The sequence below is a fragment of the Carcharhinus amblyrhynchos genome, chromosome 4, assembly GCF_965287045.1.
Source record: "Carcharhinus amblyrhynchos chromosome 4, sCarAmb.v2.hapA, whole genome shotgun sequence".
NCBI classification, from domain to species: Eukaryota; Metazoa; Chordata; class Chondrichthyes; order Carcharhiniformes; family Carcharhinidae; genus Carcharhinus; species Carcharhinus amblyrhynchos.
The window spans coordinates 114,792,158-114,809,200 of record NC_137327.1 but is presented as its reverse complement, the minus strand read 5'-3'; the positions used below and the strand labels follow the sequence as shown (position 1 = coordinate 114,809,200).

At 43.8% G+C, this 17,043-nt stretch overlaps 1 protein-coding gene across 2 annotated transcripts in view; it reads right to left on the bottom strand.

The window, feature by feature from the left end:
• Positions 1 to 12,109, bottom strand: part of lpar4 (lysophosphatidic acid receptor 4) — a 42,265-nt gene extending 30,156 nt beyond the window's left edge. For both annotated transcript variants that reach the window (XM_080188253.1, XM_080188254.1), the window contains exon 1: positions 11,778 to 12,109. The gene's annotated coding sequence lies outside the window, so the exon portion shown is untranslated. The remainder of the gene's footprint in view (positions 1 to 11,777) is intronic.
• Between the last annotated feature and the right edge of the window lie 4,934 nt (positions 12,110 to 17,043).

Here is a 17,043-nt window from a genome sequence, read left to right as displayed (position 1 = left end):
TAAAACTCCAAGATGTCTCAGTTCCTTAAGTTCTTAGCATCACAGTATTAAAAATATACTCTGATCCATTGTTCCTGGGCCACAAGTGAACAAGTTTTCATATTGCTACCTCAGTCAAATCAATTATTCAAAAGAACTAATTAAACTTTAAACATTGGCAGAGGCTTTCCAATGGGATTTGAACTAAGGCCCTATCTACCCTTTCAGATTGCATACAAGATCTCATGGCACCATTCAGAGAAGAACAAAGGACTTTGCAGCGTCCTGGCCAGCATTTTATTTTCCAAGCTTTATCACTAAAACAGACTACCTGAATTACAAATTGAGCGCCACATTTCCCTGTGTACTTCGAAAAGTATTGAACCTGCAAAAAGGGACTGGATAAAGGCATGTTCATTTTTCTTTCCAAAAAAGGAGAAAATAACATACTTTAAGCTAAGAATCTGACTTTACAATCAAGATTTTAAACTAAATATTTGAAAAATAGATCTGGTTCGGTGGAGAAGAGCCAATGTCCTCTTGAAAAAAAAAAAATTGGCGATCTTTTCTCTTGCTGGGGTCAGAATAATAACAGAATCCCGACAGCGCCCATCGAGTCGGCTCCAACCACAATCCCACCCAGGCCCTATCCTCATAATCCCACGTATTTGCCCTGCTGGCCCGTGACACTGAGGGAGAATTTAGCATGGCCAATTCACCTAACCCGCACATCTTTGGAGTGTGGGAGGAAACCGAAGCACCCAGAGGAAATCCAAGCAGACACAGGGAGAATGTGCAAACTCCACACAGAGAGTCACTCGTGCTGGGAATCAAATCCAGGTCCCTGTGAAACAGCAGTGCTAACCACTGTGCCATCAATGTAAAGTTTAACTGTCCCCTTTTCATTTTACTGTAGGTTGTGCAGGTTTTGTACAAGAGGAAAAGCCTATAAAGTAAATAACATTTTCTGTGTCTCTTTGGGCAAAACAAGTGTCAGTGTGTACGCAACACTATATATAATGTCCCTCTCCATATGTACCCCTTGTTCTTCTAATAGGCATGGAACATGAATGCAGAATCTATTGGAGTCATTGGACAAAGATATTTTTAACTTTTCTTATTAAACCAATTTGTATTTGATTTAGTGTCAGAACTTCAAGTCTGGATAGTCAGCCCAGCTGTGAAAGTGGCTCTATGTAGGTCGTACAATATGAATCAAAGGGGGCAAATAGTGTTATATTTTATATATGGTGCTCAAATTTTGAATTTCAATATCATAAAATAGAATAAAATTATTTGCCACATTCCTAGGGTTAAATGGAAGGTGAACGTTGCAAGTAGCTATTTTATTTAAATAATTGGAATGAGTCTAATTCCACGGAGTTCTGTACAGGATGCCCTGTAAATCACTCAACAAATTACAAAAATACATCCTATTTGCATTACAAGGAAAAATGGAGTTTGCCATCTGTCCCTTGGAGAAAGTGAGGTTTGAGATTGGAATTATATTGTGCATGATCCATCCAGGCAGCAAGATGGCAATTGATATAATTGAGGTCACCTCAAGTTGGTTCATGAGTAGTACTTGCCTATGCTTTTATGAATTACTACACGAAGCATTGAAATATATAGTGCAGATATGGATAAGTAATTGGCAGTAATTGCAAAATTTCCTTTCCAGTTTTGAACATGGACAAAATTTGGCATAGAAACCATATAGTGTTTCCATGGTCAGGATAAACAAAAAGGTTTGAAAAGCATTTAACTAAAAGCATCCCTAAACTGATGGCAATTAACAACGTGCTTTATTATTCACATGTTCTCTTGTTAGATTTGTTCTTCCTTGGCCGGGAACTTCTGCAGTCCTTCCTGCATTCAAAGCCAATATTGAGACTGAGCATTTTAGATGATGGAGGCAATTGCAGGTGGAAAGCAGATAGCCTATCAAATTAATCTTTCTTTTGTGTTAGACTTTGACATGATGTGACACATGGAATGTCACAGTGGTTTGTATTCCCTTCAGTGTAGGAGATTAAAGGGTGGTTTGACCAAGGCTATAAAATGTTAAAAAGATTTGATATGGTCGATAGGGACAACCTGTTTCGGAAACAATGGCTGGGACTTTCTGCACCTGATTGGGATAGGTGTGTTAGGAAAATCGCGTGGAGGTGTGTTTACTCATGGCGTAAAAGCGAGGATATGCCTTACAATGGCATTTCCTACATTGGAAATCAGGGACTTGAACTTTTATCAATTTGCATCTCATTACTATGGCAATATGCTGGATTCATCCCTCCTCAGAACAAAATTTAAATCCCCGAAAGCGTTAAAAGTTAAAATTTATTTATTAGTCACAAATAAGGTTTACATTAACACTGCAATGAAGTTACTGTGAAATTGCCCTAGTCACCACACTTTGGAGCCTGTTTGGGTCGATGCACCTAACCAAAACATCTTTCAGACTGAGAGGGGAAACCAGAGCACCCTGAGGAAACCCACGCAGACACAGGGAGAACATGCAAACTCCACTCAGACAGTAACCCAAGCTAGGAATCAAACTCGGGTCCCCGGTGCTGTGAGGCAGCAGTGCTAATCACTGCGCCACCGTGCCACTGTCAGAATGGCATGATTCATAGCAGACTTTGAAAGACATGCACCCAGTGATCAAAACTTTGAGGGGAAACTGGAGGGTGACTGCACACAACTTAGCACAGCACTCATGAGCATCCCAATGAGAAGAAATGGCTCTGTGGATTCAGTAAGGAGAGAGGAGGTCACAGTCAAGTCTCCACACTGGCGTATTCAAGGATGGATTGCGGTGCAGGGGCAAGAGCAACCAAAGAGATAGGAGGAAAGGCAACCTCAGGGAAGGGCAGCAGTACAAGAGGATGTCATTGGCAGCAGTGTGAAGATTGCATGCAAACACATGCCTGGGGAATAAGGATGTGGGAGGATGAAGAAAACACCCTGGCGAATGAAGAACATGTCAAAGATGGCTCTTCCACAGCTGAGACCGTTTAGATTAAGCTTAACTGACACACTTGGAGTCAGCAATAGTGCTCTCCCAAGCAGCACTACCCTGAAAAGGCCAATGATTGCTATGGTGCTGCTGAGCCAACGGCCAACTGGGTAAGATGATTATGGAACACTGACCGAGGGGTACACTCCTAATCATCTGCAGTATATTTAAGGGACATTGAAAGGTCAGCCTTTTGGTCTGAACAAACTGCAAAGCTATGGCGTGCAGGTGAGGACAATGCTTGCTATGGTGGTTACGAGAGGTCAATCAATTGGACATTTCACAGCGAGTAGTTCACTTCCAGGCACCCCAAAGCCTTTCCACAGTCAACAAAGCACAAGCAGAAAATATTCTCCACTTGCCTGATGAGTGCAATTCTATTGACGCTCAAATAGCTCAACAGTATTCAGGACAAAGCAGCCCACTTGATTAGTCATTCATTTCCTTCATTGCTGATGCATCGTAACTACCTTGTGCACTGTCTACAAGACATACTGCAACAATTCGCAAAGTTTCTTTGGCAGTATCTCCCAAACCCATGACTTCTACCATCGAGACGAACATGGGCAGCAAGTGCATAGAATAATACCACCCGTGTTCAGATGGTATTAATTGTTTTCAGGTGGTCAGCATTAACTGGAGATTCACTTGCATCCCAATAAACAAGCATAGTCTAAATGTGGTTGTTCAGTTAGGAGCTGTATGCTTGTGATGTGTAGTTTGTAAATAAATGCTTCTAAAAAGTGCGCAAGATTGGCTTCAGTTCTATTCTTCAACTAACTAATTAGCTTTCTGGGATAAAACGCCTGACTTGGAAATATGTTGCAATTCCATCAATATTGCTGGGCCAAAATTCTGGAATTCCAAGCCTAACAGCACTGAGGGCGCTCACAAGAAATAGAAGCAGACGTGTGCTACCAGGCCCTTTAAGCCTGCTCTATCATTCAGTATGATCATGGTTGATGTATGCTGGCCTCAATTTCATTTCTGTGGCATTTCCCCATAACCCTTTACTCCTCGAACTAACAAACATTCATCCATCTCCACTTTAAGTACATCTAATGATCCAGCCTCCACTACCCTTTGGGGCAGAGGATTCCAGAGATTCACCACCCTCTGCAAGAAGAAATTTCTATGCACCTCAGTCTTAAATGACTGGCTCTTTAACTTGTAGCTATGTTCCCTTGTTCAAGACTCTCCCATGAGTGAAAACATCACAGCACCCACCCTGTCAAGCCCCCTCAGGATCTTATATGGCTGAGTAAAGTCATCCCTCATCCTTGCTAGCTTTTTGTGATTCATGCACTAGAACATGTAGGTCCCTCTGTACTTCACTCACCTGCAGTCTCTCTCCCCATTTAGATAATCTTTTGATTTCTATTAAAGTGAATGACCTCACCTACACCACACTGACTACAGTGGTTCAAGAAGACAGTTCACGGCTACATTTGAGGGCATTTACGGATGGGCAATAAATGCTGGCCATGCCAGCAACACCCACATTCCCCAAAAACTCACTAGCTGTCTACCCCAAGATCTTCCTTACTGCATCTGCAAACCGTTCTTATAGTTTCAATAACTTAGTAAGAAGTCTCACACCAGGTTAAAGTCCAACAGGTCTATTTGGTAGCAAACGCCACTAGCTTTTGGAGCGCTGCTCCTTTGTCAGGTGAGTGGAGAGTTCTGATCACAGACAGGGCATATAAAGGCACACACTCAGTTTACAGAATACTGATTAGAACACGAGTCTTTACAGCTAATCAAGTCTTAAAAGGTGCAGACAATGTGAGTGGAGGTAGCATTAAGAGTTGAAGAGATGTGTATTGTCTCTAGACAGTACAGTAAGTGAGATTTTGCAAGCCCTGCCAAGTCATGGGGATTACAGATAGTATGACATGAACCCAAGATCCCGGATGAGGCCGTCCTCATGTGTGCGGAACTTGGCTATCAGTCTCTGCTCAGCGACTCTGCGCGGTGTGTCGTGAAGGCCGCCTTGGAGAACGCTTACCCGAAGATCAGAGTCTGAATGCCCATGACTGCTGAAGTGCTCACCAACAGGAAAAGAACAGTCTTGCCTGGTGATCGTCGAACAGTGTTCATTCATCCGTTGTTGTGGCATCTGCATGGTCTCCCCAATGTACCATGCCTCAAGACATGCCGGATCATTGACACGTATGCCATCATCTCACATGAGAACACCATCCACCAGGTATACGATACATACTCTTGCAACTTGGCCAACATTGCCTACCTGATGCGCTGCAGGAAAGGATGTCTTGAAGCATGGTACACTGGGAAGACTATGCAGAAGCTATGAATGAACACCACTTGGCAATCGCCAGACAAGACTGTTCTCTTCCTGTTGGCGAACACTTCAGCGGTTACGAGATTCAGCTTCTGATCTTCAGGTAAACGTGCTCCAAGGTGGCCTTCACAACACACAGCGGAGACTGATAGCCAAGTTCCGCACACATGAGGACGGCCTCAACCGGGATCTTGGGCTCATGTCGTACCATCTGTAATCCCCATGACTTGGCAGGGCTTGCAAAATCTCACTTACTGTACTGTCTGGAGACAATACACATCTCTTTAAGCCTTAATGTTATCTCCACTCACACTGTCTGCATCTTTAAAGACTTGATTAGCTGTAAAGACTCGTATTCTGTAAACTGAGTGTGTGCTTTATATGCCCTGTCTGTGATCAGAACTCCCCACTCACCTGACGAAGGAGCAGCGCTCCGAAAGCTAGTGGTGTTTGCTATCAAATAGACCTGTTGGACTTTAACCTAGTGTTGTGAGTCTTCTTACTGTGTTTACCCCAGTCTAATGCTGGCATCTCCACTTCAATAACTTATGCAGCAGCACAACAACTATCCCCACCCTAATCCCATCTTGTCCTCTCCCCAGCCTAATCTTGTATCCCATCATCTCCTACTGACCATTTTGCATTTTCATCAAATGTCCTCCTTTTTAAAACGTCCATGTAATCAGCTAGGGAAGAACACGACAAGAGAGCAAAAGCCCAATGACGATAAGATTTATAGCAAGCCATTAAAATCCTGAAAGTAGTTTAGCAGCTGTTCCCAATGCCAATCCTCCTCAATGCAAAACACCCTGCAATTTTTAATTTGGCCTCCAGCTATCTTTAGAGGCCTCCCACGCCAGTCCAAAGTCATGATGAAAAGGGCCATTTATTACTCTGAGATGAGTCCAGCGTAAATACAGAACCTGCATCCAAGTCTCACACTTCCCCCAGACCTAATTAGTCAAATCACTAGCTGCTGGTGAACTACTTCACAAACATGAAAGCCCCACATCTAGTGAATACAGTTAAGTATGCTTGGGACTGTTTGTCATTTACTGCTGAGAGACAGTTTATTCTCTTGATCTCCCACTACTATACAGAAACTTAAAAGAAACAAATCCATTCTTGAATGGTTCCCAGTGATGCAAATGATTTAAAGGTAACAATCTGTACGTACTGATCCAGCAGTGTAGATGTAAACTAGGAAATATACATTGTGAAACCATTTGTTTAGAGATTATTTGATTTGAATTTAAATGTATCTGCTTAATCCAGACAACATACAAAAAGCTCTGCTTAGATTACCGCAAAGACTTTTCAAGAGTCCCAAAATTTTGCACATTCCAATTTTTACATTTCTTAAAGCATTAGTTTTCAAAGGTATTTACAGGGTTTAAAACACAATGGAAACCATGCACCATATTCTACCGCAGATAAAGTTACAAAATAAATTTCATTCTCAGAAATCACACATTCTGCAATTTCCATTGATTTTGTTAATAGGTTATTCATTACTGAGAAAAACAACTGTATGAGATTGACTTCTAGGCTAATAAAAAACACAAGAAATCTCCTTCCTCAGTTTTCTTCCAAAGATCGATGTCAATAAGATGCTGTTTAAATGCCACAGCTGCAAATGGCTGCATTTCACTGCAGGTTTAAGACATAAGACAGAGGAGCAGAATTAGACCACTTGGCCCATCGAGTCTGCTTTGCCATTCAATCATGGCTGATATTTTTCTCAGCCCCATTCTCTTGCCTTTTCCCCATAACCCCTGATCCCCTAATTATCTCTAGCTTTACAGTTAGTCTGGGGTGGAAAATGATATCAGTACTATACACCACTGTATAGTAGTGGGAGATCAAGAGAATAAACTGACTGTCTCCCAGTAGTAAATCACAAACAGTCCCAAGAATACTTAACATGCATGTTACATAAGCATGTAAGTACCCTGATCAAATGGGGCAAAGATTCCACTCTTCAAGCTTTGGGTTAAGGTAACAATGCTGACTTAATTACATCATTGGAATACAACCTGCAAACTTTCTAGGCACTCTGCTGGTTTGGCTAGGTGCCTTAGTGTGAGTAGGGGGGGGAAGAGGTAACATTGAGGCAGATGGAATAAAAATTGGGTCACTTCTTAAAAAAGGTAGGCAATGGCAGAGGGATGATGCAGGGAGTCAGAGGGAAATAAAGTGGGGACAGGAACAAAAGGCAGTAAGGAGAAAAGTGGAAGGCAGAGAAACCAAAGACAAAAAGCAAGAAGGGCCACAGTACAGAGTATGGGGACTGTGGAAAATTCAGAGAATGGGTCCAGTGAGCCAAGAGAAATAAAACACAGGGAGAGTGTGCAAAACATGGCAGGACAGATGGTCTGAGGTGTGTTTGCTTTAATGTAAGGTGTATGACAGGTAAGGCAGATAAATTTAATCCACTTAAATGTGGATTACTACATGGAACTATGATGTTGTAACAATTCAGGACACTTGGATGAAAGAAGGGCAGGATTGGCAGCTGAGCATTCCACGATTTAGATGCTTCAGGCAAGATAAAGACGGTGGCAAAAAGAGGTGGGGGTGTTACTTTACTGATTTTGGAGAATGTCATAGCTATATAAAGGGAGGACACCTTGGTGGGATCATGCAGTAAGGCCATGTGGGTAGAACTCAGGAACAGAAGCAGTGCAATCACACTGTTGGGGTTGTACTAAGACTTCCCAACTGCCAGGTAAATTGAAGGAACTGATATGTCAGCAGATTATAGGGACAATGTAAAAACAACAGGATTGTTGTAATGGGCAATTTTAACTCCCCAACATAGACTGGAATTCCTTTAGTGCCAGAGACTTGGGCATTTGTTCAGTGTGTCTAAGAATGCTTCTTGAGACAATATGTAGATAGTCCAACTCAGGAGGGGTTACCCTTAGACCTGGTTCTGGAAAACAAGCCCAGACAGGTGACTGATGTCTCAGTGAGGGACCATTTGGGAACAGTGATCGCAATTTTATAAGTTTCAAGATACTTGTAGAAAAGGATAGTAGTTCCAGAGTGAAAGTACTAAACTGGGGGAAGGTTAACTACAACAGTAGTAGGCAGGATCTAGGGAATGTAATTGTGGGGGGAGGTGGGCAGCAGCTGCTTGAGGGTAAATCCACATCCAATATTGGGAGTCTTTTAAAAGTCAGTTGTTAACAATTCAGGATGTCCCTGTAAAAATGAAGGATAATGATGGCAAGATTCAGGAACCCTGGATAACAGGAGAGATTGTGAGCTTAGTGAAAAAGCAAAAAAGGAGGCAAACACAAATTTCAGGAAATTGAAAATGGATAAGCTCTTGAGAAGACATCAGGAAGGAGCTTTTTATGTGTATATAAGGAAAGGACAGGCCCTCTCAAGGATAGTGGAGGGAATTTGTGTGTGGAGCCAGATGAGGTGGGTGAGGTCCCTAATGAATACTTTTCATCAGTATTCACAAAGGAGAAGGGTGTCGTGGATAGTGAATGTAGAAAGGAGGATGTTGACATTCTAGGACATGTTGAGATAAAACAGGCCTTCATAAAATCCTACAGTGCAGAAGGCCATTGGGTCCATCGAGTCTGCACTGACCACAATTCCATACAGGCCCTACCCCCATAACCCCACGCATTCACCCTAGCTAGTCCCCCTGACACAAGGGGAAATTTTGGCATTCCCAATCTAACTAACCCACAAATCGTTAGACTTTGGGAGGAAACCAGAGCAGCTGGAAGAAATCCACGCAGATGCCAGAGAATGTGCAAACTCCACACAGATAATGAACAAAGCCGTGAATTAAACCAGCGTGAAGAGGCAACTGTGCTAACCACTGTGGCACCATGCCAGTATTGGAAGTTTCAAAAAACATTAAGGTGGACAAATCCCCAGGCCCAGATAGGGTCTATCCCATAATGCTGAGAGAGGCGAGGGAAGAAATTGCTGAGGCCTTGGCCAAATTTTTGCATACTCTTTAGCCACGGGTGAGGTACCATGGAATTGGAGGAGAGCTGACATTGTTCCTCTGTTTAAGAAGGGCAGAAGAGACAATCGGGAAAATTACAGACCTCTGAGCTTTACATCAGTGTCAGGGAAATTACTGGAGAAGATTCTCAGGGACACGATGCACTCACATCTGGAAAAGAATAGGTTAATTAGTGATAGGCAGCACGGTTTTGTGAAAGGGTGGTCGTATCTCACAAAATTGATTGAGTTCTTTGAGAAAGTGACAAGAAAAATTGACCAGAGAAGAACTGCAGATGCTGTATACATGGACTTTTGTAAAGCCTTCGATAAGATTCCTCATGGCAGGCTGATACAGGAGGTGAAGCCATTTGGCATCAGAGGTGAGCTGGTAAGATGGATACAAAACTGGTTTGGGCATAGAAAGCAGAGAGTAGCAGTGGGAGGGTACTTCTATAACTGGAGGTCTATGACAAGTGGTGTTCCACAAGGCTTAGTGCTGGGGCCTCTGTTGTTTGTAATATATAAATGATTTGGAGGAAAATATAGGTGATCCATTAGTAATATAGGTGATAGGTGATTAGTAAATTTGCAGATCATACAAAAATTGGGGGAGTAGCAGGTAGTGAGGAGGATTATACAGCAGGATATAAATCACCTGGAGATCTGGGCCAAAAGATGGCAGATGGAATTTAACCTGGACAAATGGGAGGTGATGCAATTTTGAAGGTCTATTGCAGGAGGAAAGTATACAATAAATGGTAGCGCCCTTGGTATAGGAATTGGAAAATCATGTTGCAGCTGTATAAGACTTTGGTTAGGCCACATTTGGAGTATTGTGTACAATTCTGATCACCACATTACCAGAAGGTTGTTACTACATTAGAAAGGGTGCAGAAGAGATTTACCAGGATGTTGCCTGATTTTGAAGGTATGGACTATGAAGAAAGGTTGAACGAACTTGCATTGTTTTTGTTGGAGTGTCGGAGGACGAAGGGTGACCTGCTAGACATTTGCAAGATTACGACAGGCTTGGATAGAGTGGATAGTCAGAGTCTTTTTCCCTGGGTCAAATGGTCAATTACTCAGGGGCATAGGTTGAAAGAGAGAGGGGTAAAGTTTATAAGAGGTGTATCGGGCAAGTTTTTCACACAGAGGGTGGTGAATGCCTGGAACGCACTGCCACAGGAGGCAGTGGGAGCAGAGTCTATATCAACGTTCAAGAGGCATCGGGATAGATACATGAATAGGCAGGGAATAGAGGGACACGGACCATGTAGAAGCAGGAAAATATATTAGAGAGGCATATGTGTTGACACAAACTTGGTGGGCCGAAGGGCCTGTTCTATACTGTTCTTTGTTCATAATTTGCTCCTCCAGGTTACCACTATGCCACCGCATTGTCTGTAATTGCTACCAGTCCCAATTATAAACCGCAGCCAACAGAATATCAGTGTCAATGGCAGCTAATAAAAGCAGAAAGTCGTGCATTTGTATAGCACCTTTCCTAAGCCTTGGAAGTCCCATAATGCCTCACAGTCAATAAAATGCATTTGAAGTGTAGTCAATATTGTACTGTAGGAAACGACAACCAACTAATAGCAGTTATGGAAATCTAATTTAATGATGTTGACTGTGGGATAAGTATTGGCCAGGACAACAGGGATAGCTCCCCTGCTCTTCTCGGAACTGTATTACCCATTTACACAGGACTTCAGCCTAATGTCTCACCCAGGACACTATTGCGTTATAAGTTGAACATCAACTCCAAAGCAACGCATTCCCAGCGTGTGGACCTGCAGTGGTGGGTGGAACTGTCAAACGTACTCGTCAATCTGCATTCTCTCCAATGCTCTGAACGATAACACAAAAGAGTGCAAACTCTATTCAGAAAAGGGGAGAAAACAAACTGTCCTGATTTTAAAAGAAAACTAAATGCTGGGGGGAGAAAAAACAGGAAAATGTAAGAAACTCAGAGCAGCTCAGTAAGAGTCAGAAGGATCGCATGCCCAGGATTTAACGTGTCTCTTCTCCTTGGAGATTGGATGGAACTTGTTTATTTCCAGAATCCTGGTACAACTGTGTGACTGTCAACACCGCTCAGTGGTTGGGCAGTGAGCTTTAGTTCAATACCGTTATAAAAGCACATCCTCGCACACATTCTCCACTCAAAATAAAAATCCTGAGCTGCCGATTCCACTGGGAGAAGACAAAGCAATCCTCTGCTTGCAAAGAGGGTGAAGGGACCTCGCTGAATTGGAGAGACTTTTTTTCCCAGGCAGATTTCTGTACAAAGGGTTACAGCTGCGTCCTGGGATGAGATTGGGATAAATCAGTAACCTGAGACCATGTGGATCAAAGGAGTTACCATTCTGCAACAAAAAAGGGAGGTGGGGGGGCGGGGGGCATTCGCCCCAGCAATCATGATATGTCGTTTCACGAAACGCTGAAAATAATGAGGACTTACTCAGAATTGAGGTGGGTTAAAAAAAAACTTACCGAGCAAGCCGAGCTGTAGTTTACCTCCAGGAACTGCAAGCGCCCGTCTTCATGTAGCTCAAGTCTCAGCACTTTGAGTGCATGTCAATTTCAGGGGGGAAAAATGGGTGACTTCAGGCTGTTAGGATTCCCCTCTTCGTTTGCTCCTGGCTGCGACTGCCACACCTTGCAGCTTGGTACGGAAACACAGCATTTCCTTGTGACATCTTTGAAACAAACTCCTAAAGACTGCCCAAGTTCCGAACAGCGTTTGGAGTTGAGGGCAAAGATTTTTCACTCTGCAGGGTGTAGCAGCAGCAGCAAGTCCCTGTGTGTAACTCAATCCCTATCCAGCCCAGCACTCTACTTCCACTTCAGCACACCATGATTGGTCACGCAGCAGACTGCCCCCCTCTCAGATGGTTTCATTTATACCAGTTGAACCCCTGAGGAGTTCTCCTCCTGTCTAACACGCTGTTAGCAATAACCCAACAGATGCGTTTTTATTTATTCTACTTAAGGGAAGGGCTGAAGATCTAACAGTGGTTTAAACCACTGCCCACGAGATTTGATTTATTATTGTCACGTGAATTAGCATACAGTGAGAAGTATTGTTTCTTGAGTGCTCCACAGAGCATACCGTTCATAGAGAAGGAACAGAGAGAGTGTGGAATGTAGTGTTACAGTCATAGCTAGGGTGTCGAGAAAGAGCAACTTAATACAAGGCAAGTCTATTGAATTAAGTTAATCTTTCTCTGCACCCTAGCCATGAGAGACTACCCAAACATTTTAAAAGGCTTACATTAACATTGCAATGAAGTAACTGCGGAATTCCCCTAGTCGCCACAGTCCGGCGCCTGTTCGGGTCAATGCACCAAATCAGCACGTCTTTCGGAATGTGGGAGGAAATGGGGGCACCCTCTGGAAACCCACGCAGACATGGGGAGAACGTGCAAACTGCACACAGACGGTGACCCAAGCCGATAATCGAACCCGGGTGCTGTGAGGCAGCAGTGCTAACCACTGTGCTAAATATTGAAATAATACTTTATTGTTTATTTGAACAGAACTTCTGAAAAGATTTTCCATTTGCAAGGGGGTATTCAGTCCCTAAACAAATTTGAGAAGGGATCATTTGAGTATGGCAGAAACTGGGAGCAACAGTGCAGAGTTGGAGCTGATTTTTCAGGAAGGGTAGAGGTTGGGGGATAAACATAAGAACATAAGAAATAGGAGCAGGAGTAGGCCATCTAGCCCTTCGACATATCAACATATCAACACTGGCCTGAGTGCCAGTCTCCTGAAGGAGGGTGACCTTGAGAACCTATCAAATCCATTAAGGAGGCCAAATAAGATGGTGAAAGAGGACGGCACAGTGGTTAGCACTGCTGCCTCACTGAGCCAGAGACCTGGGTTTGATTCCCAGCTGGGTGACCATCTGTGTGGCATTTGCACATTCTCCCCATGTGTGCGTGGGTTTCCTCCGGGTGTTCCAGTTTCCTCCACAGTCCGAAGATGTGTGGGTTAGGTGGATTCGCCATGCTAAATTGCCCCTTAGTGTCAGGGGGACTAGCTCAGATAACTGCACAGAGCTGTGGGGTTAGGGCTTGGATGGGATTGTGGTCAGTGAAGACTCAATGGGCGGAATGGCATCCTTCTGCATGATAGGGTTCTATGATTCTATGAGTTCACTGAGAGCTTGTTTAGGGGGCCTCAGATTGCATGCAGACCTGCAAATTGCAGGCAGATACATAGCAAGATGCCAGTCACAGTCATCCCAGAGTGAACGGTGTAGACGTGAATTTGGCCATTGGCACACAGGTGTCATCGGATCAATTCATGTTGAGGGGGAGTGATCAGAAATATAAGAACATAAGAACATAAGAAATAGGAGCAGGAGTAGGCCATCTAGCCCTTCGAGCCTGCCCCGCCATTCAATAAGATCATGGCTGATCTGTCGTGGCTCAGTTCCACCTTCCCGCCCTCTCCCCATAACCCTTAATCCCCTTGCCTATCAAAAACCCGCGTCTTAAATATATTTAGCGAGGCAGCCTCCACCACTTCAACGGGCAGAGAATTCCAGAGATTCACCACCCTTTGAGTGAAGAAGTTCCTCCTCAACTCCGTTCTAAACTGCCCCCCACTTATCTTGAGGCTGTGCCCTCTAGTCCTACTGTCCTTTCTGAGCAGGAAGAGCCTCTCCACCTCTATCCTATCCATCCCATTCATCATCTTATACGTCTCAATGAGATCTCCCCTAATTCATCTAAACTCTAATGAGTACAAGCCTAGTTTATTCAGCCTCTCCTCATAGTTCAACCCCCTCAACTCCGGTATCAGCCTAGTAAACCTCCTCTGCACTCCCTCCAAGGCCAAAATATCCTTGCATAAGTGCAGCGACCAAAACTGCACACAGTACTCCAGCTGTGACCTCACCAGTGCCCTGTACAGTTGCAGCAAGACCTCCCTACTTTTATATTCAATCCCCCTCACTATGAAGGCCAGCATCCCATTCGCCTTCCTGACCACCTGCTGCACCTGCAGGCTGGGTTTTTGCAACTCATGCACAAGGACCCTGAGGTCCCTCTGCACCGTTGCATGCTGCAGTTTTTCGCCATGTAAGTAATAGTCCTTCCTACCATTATTCCTACCAAAGTGGACAACTTCACACTTGCTAACATTAAATTCCATTTGCCAGTTCCTGGCCCATTCGCCCAGCCTATTTAGATCAGCTAGTGCAGGGGTTGTGAAGGGCAAGAATGCCAAACACAATTGGGTGGGGGGAACTGAACAAGAAACGCAGTAATGGGCAGAGGTGGGCACCACTTCCAGATTTTGGGTCCAATGGTGATGAAGAGCAATACTGTCAGTAGAAGAGCCACAGCCCCTAACATCAGGAGGCCAGTGGAGAGGAATGAATGGCAGGAAGGATATGGAGGCTATACTCCCAAGGTATAGAATAAGTTATCTTGGGATGAGTGAGAAACAGCGCTGCAGGAGACAATGACTCTTGAGGAAGGTGGTCACTGACATCTGGGACCCAATCACTGAAGACCTCACACCTCATAGTGCTGCTTGTCATACCCTGCCAGTGGCTGTCAAAGTCACTGCATTATTGAGCTTCTTCACTTCTGGCTCCTTCCAAGGATCAACTGTGGAGCATGGTTGCATATCCCACATGTCACTGATGATGCAAGAGCGGATCAGTACAATCGATTTCAAACAGAAGGGGCCTCGCAGGGATTGACTCTGGGATTCACTTCCATGGTTGGATTGGCCCATATGCAGGGTTCATTGATGTGGCCATATGGCCATCAAACTAGTCAATGACCAGTCAGTGTGTATCAACAACATGAAGAGCTTTCACTCCCTCAATGTTCAGCTGGTCTGCAACCACAAGAGCCTTCACCATGCCTGCGTTCACTACAGCCCAAGCTATCTATTCCTTAGTCCCAACATCATGCAAGCTATCAGACTCCTGAAACTGCTGTTCTAGTGCCTGCTCTGGTCAGATGGAACTTTGCTGTACACTCCTACAAAGGACTCACCCATTGTGATGGTCTGTTGTAATCCCTCTAACATGGCTCGTAGGAGAGGTGTAGACCTTGGATAGGATGGGCTTTGGAGGATAGAACTCATTAGATGAAGAAGCAGATTAAGACATGGAGAAAGAGGAAGATGAAGCATAAAGGAAAAGTGCAGAAGACCAAGATGTTCTGTATACACAGGGAGGTGAGGTATGGGGTTTGAGAGTTTCAGGATACCATAAATGTTAGAGGTGACTTGATTCAGATTCATTTTGACTACACCCCTCTGACCAGGAAGAATGACATGGTCTGGAACTCACTCTGAGCTGATCATATTAACACTTCCATTGAAGATATTATATGGACTGTATAAACTCTCACTGCTAAAGAAGGAAGCACATCTGCTTAGGGGTACAATATCGTGCCACTGAGACATGGTTGAGAGAGAGGCAAAATTGACAGCTCAATATTCCAGGATAAAGGGTCTTCAGGCGAGACAGAAAAGGAGGTAAAAGAGGAGGGGGTGTCACAATTCTGACCAGGGAATCAATTACAGCAGTAAGGAGGGATAACGTCTTAGAAGGCCAAATTAAAAAGGAGTAATTACATGGCTGGGAGTGTTCTATCAATCCTCTAACTGTCCGAAGGAAATAGAAGAGCAGATATATAGGCAAATTTCAGAGAAAGGTAAAAGTAGTAGGGCTGTGATAGTGGGGGATTTCAACTCCCCAACATTAACTGAGATAGTCATGGTGTGAAAGGTTTAGAGGGAGCGGCATTCTTAAAATGTGTCCAGGAGAATTTTTTAAGCCAGTATGCAAAAGGTCCTACAGAGACGGGGGATGGTCTTGGACTTAATTATGGGTAACAAAGCTGGGCAAATAGTTGAAGTATCAATGGTGGAGCATTTTGCAGACAGCAATCATAACTTTGTTAGATTCAAGGTTGTTATGGAACAGGACAAGGATGGGCCAGAAATCAATGTTCTAAACTGGGAGAAGGCGGATGGTAATAAGATCAGATATGATTTAGCCAGAGTGAACTGGGATCAAGTACTTTTAGGTAAATCTGTGATAGAACAATGGGACTCAAGAAGGAAATAGGGAGAATACAGTGCCAACGTGTTCCAATAAAGAAAAAATAGTGGCACCAACTAATCCAGTGAACCCTGGATATTGAGGGATATACAACATTGGATGAAGAGAAAAAAAAAGGCTTGTGGCAGGCATCAAGGGCTCAAAACAGCAGAAGAGTGATGTGCAAGAGGGAACTTATGAAGAAAATTTGGAGAGCAAAAAGGGGACCTGAAAAGTTACTGGCAGGTAGAATAAAAGAAAATCCTAAATTGTTTTACAAGCACATGAGGTTAACCAAGGAAATAGTAAGACCCATTAAGGACCAGAGTGGTAATCCCTGTGTGGAGCTGGAGGTTTAGATAGAGTTCTAAATTAATACTTTGTGTTAGTGATCACTAGTGAGAGGGATGATGCAGAGTATAGTGATCAGGGAGAAGGATTGGGATACACTTAAATGAATTAGCATAGACAGAGAAGAGGTTCTGAGAGATCTGGAAGGCTCAAAAGTAGACAAATCTCCAGGGCCAGATGAAATGTATTCTAGGCTGTTGAATGAGACAAGGGAGGAAGTAGCAGGGGCGCTGGCAATAATTTTCAGTTCCCCTCTGGCCACAGGAGAGGTGCCGGAGAACTGGAGGACAGCCAATGTGGTACTGTTATTCAGGAAGAGAGGAAGAGATAAAT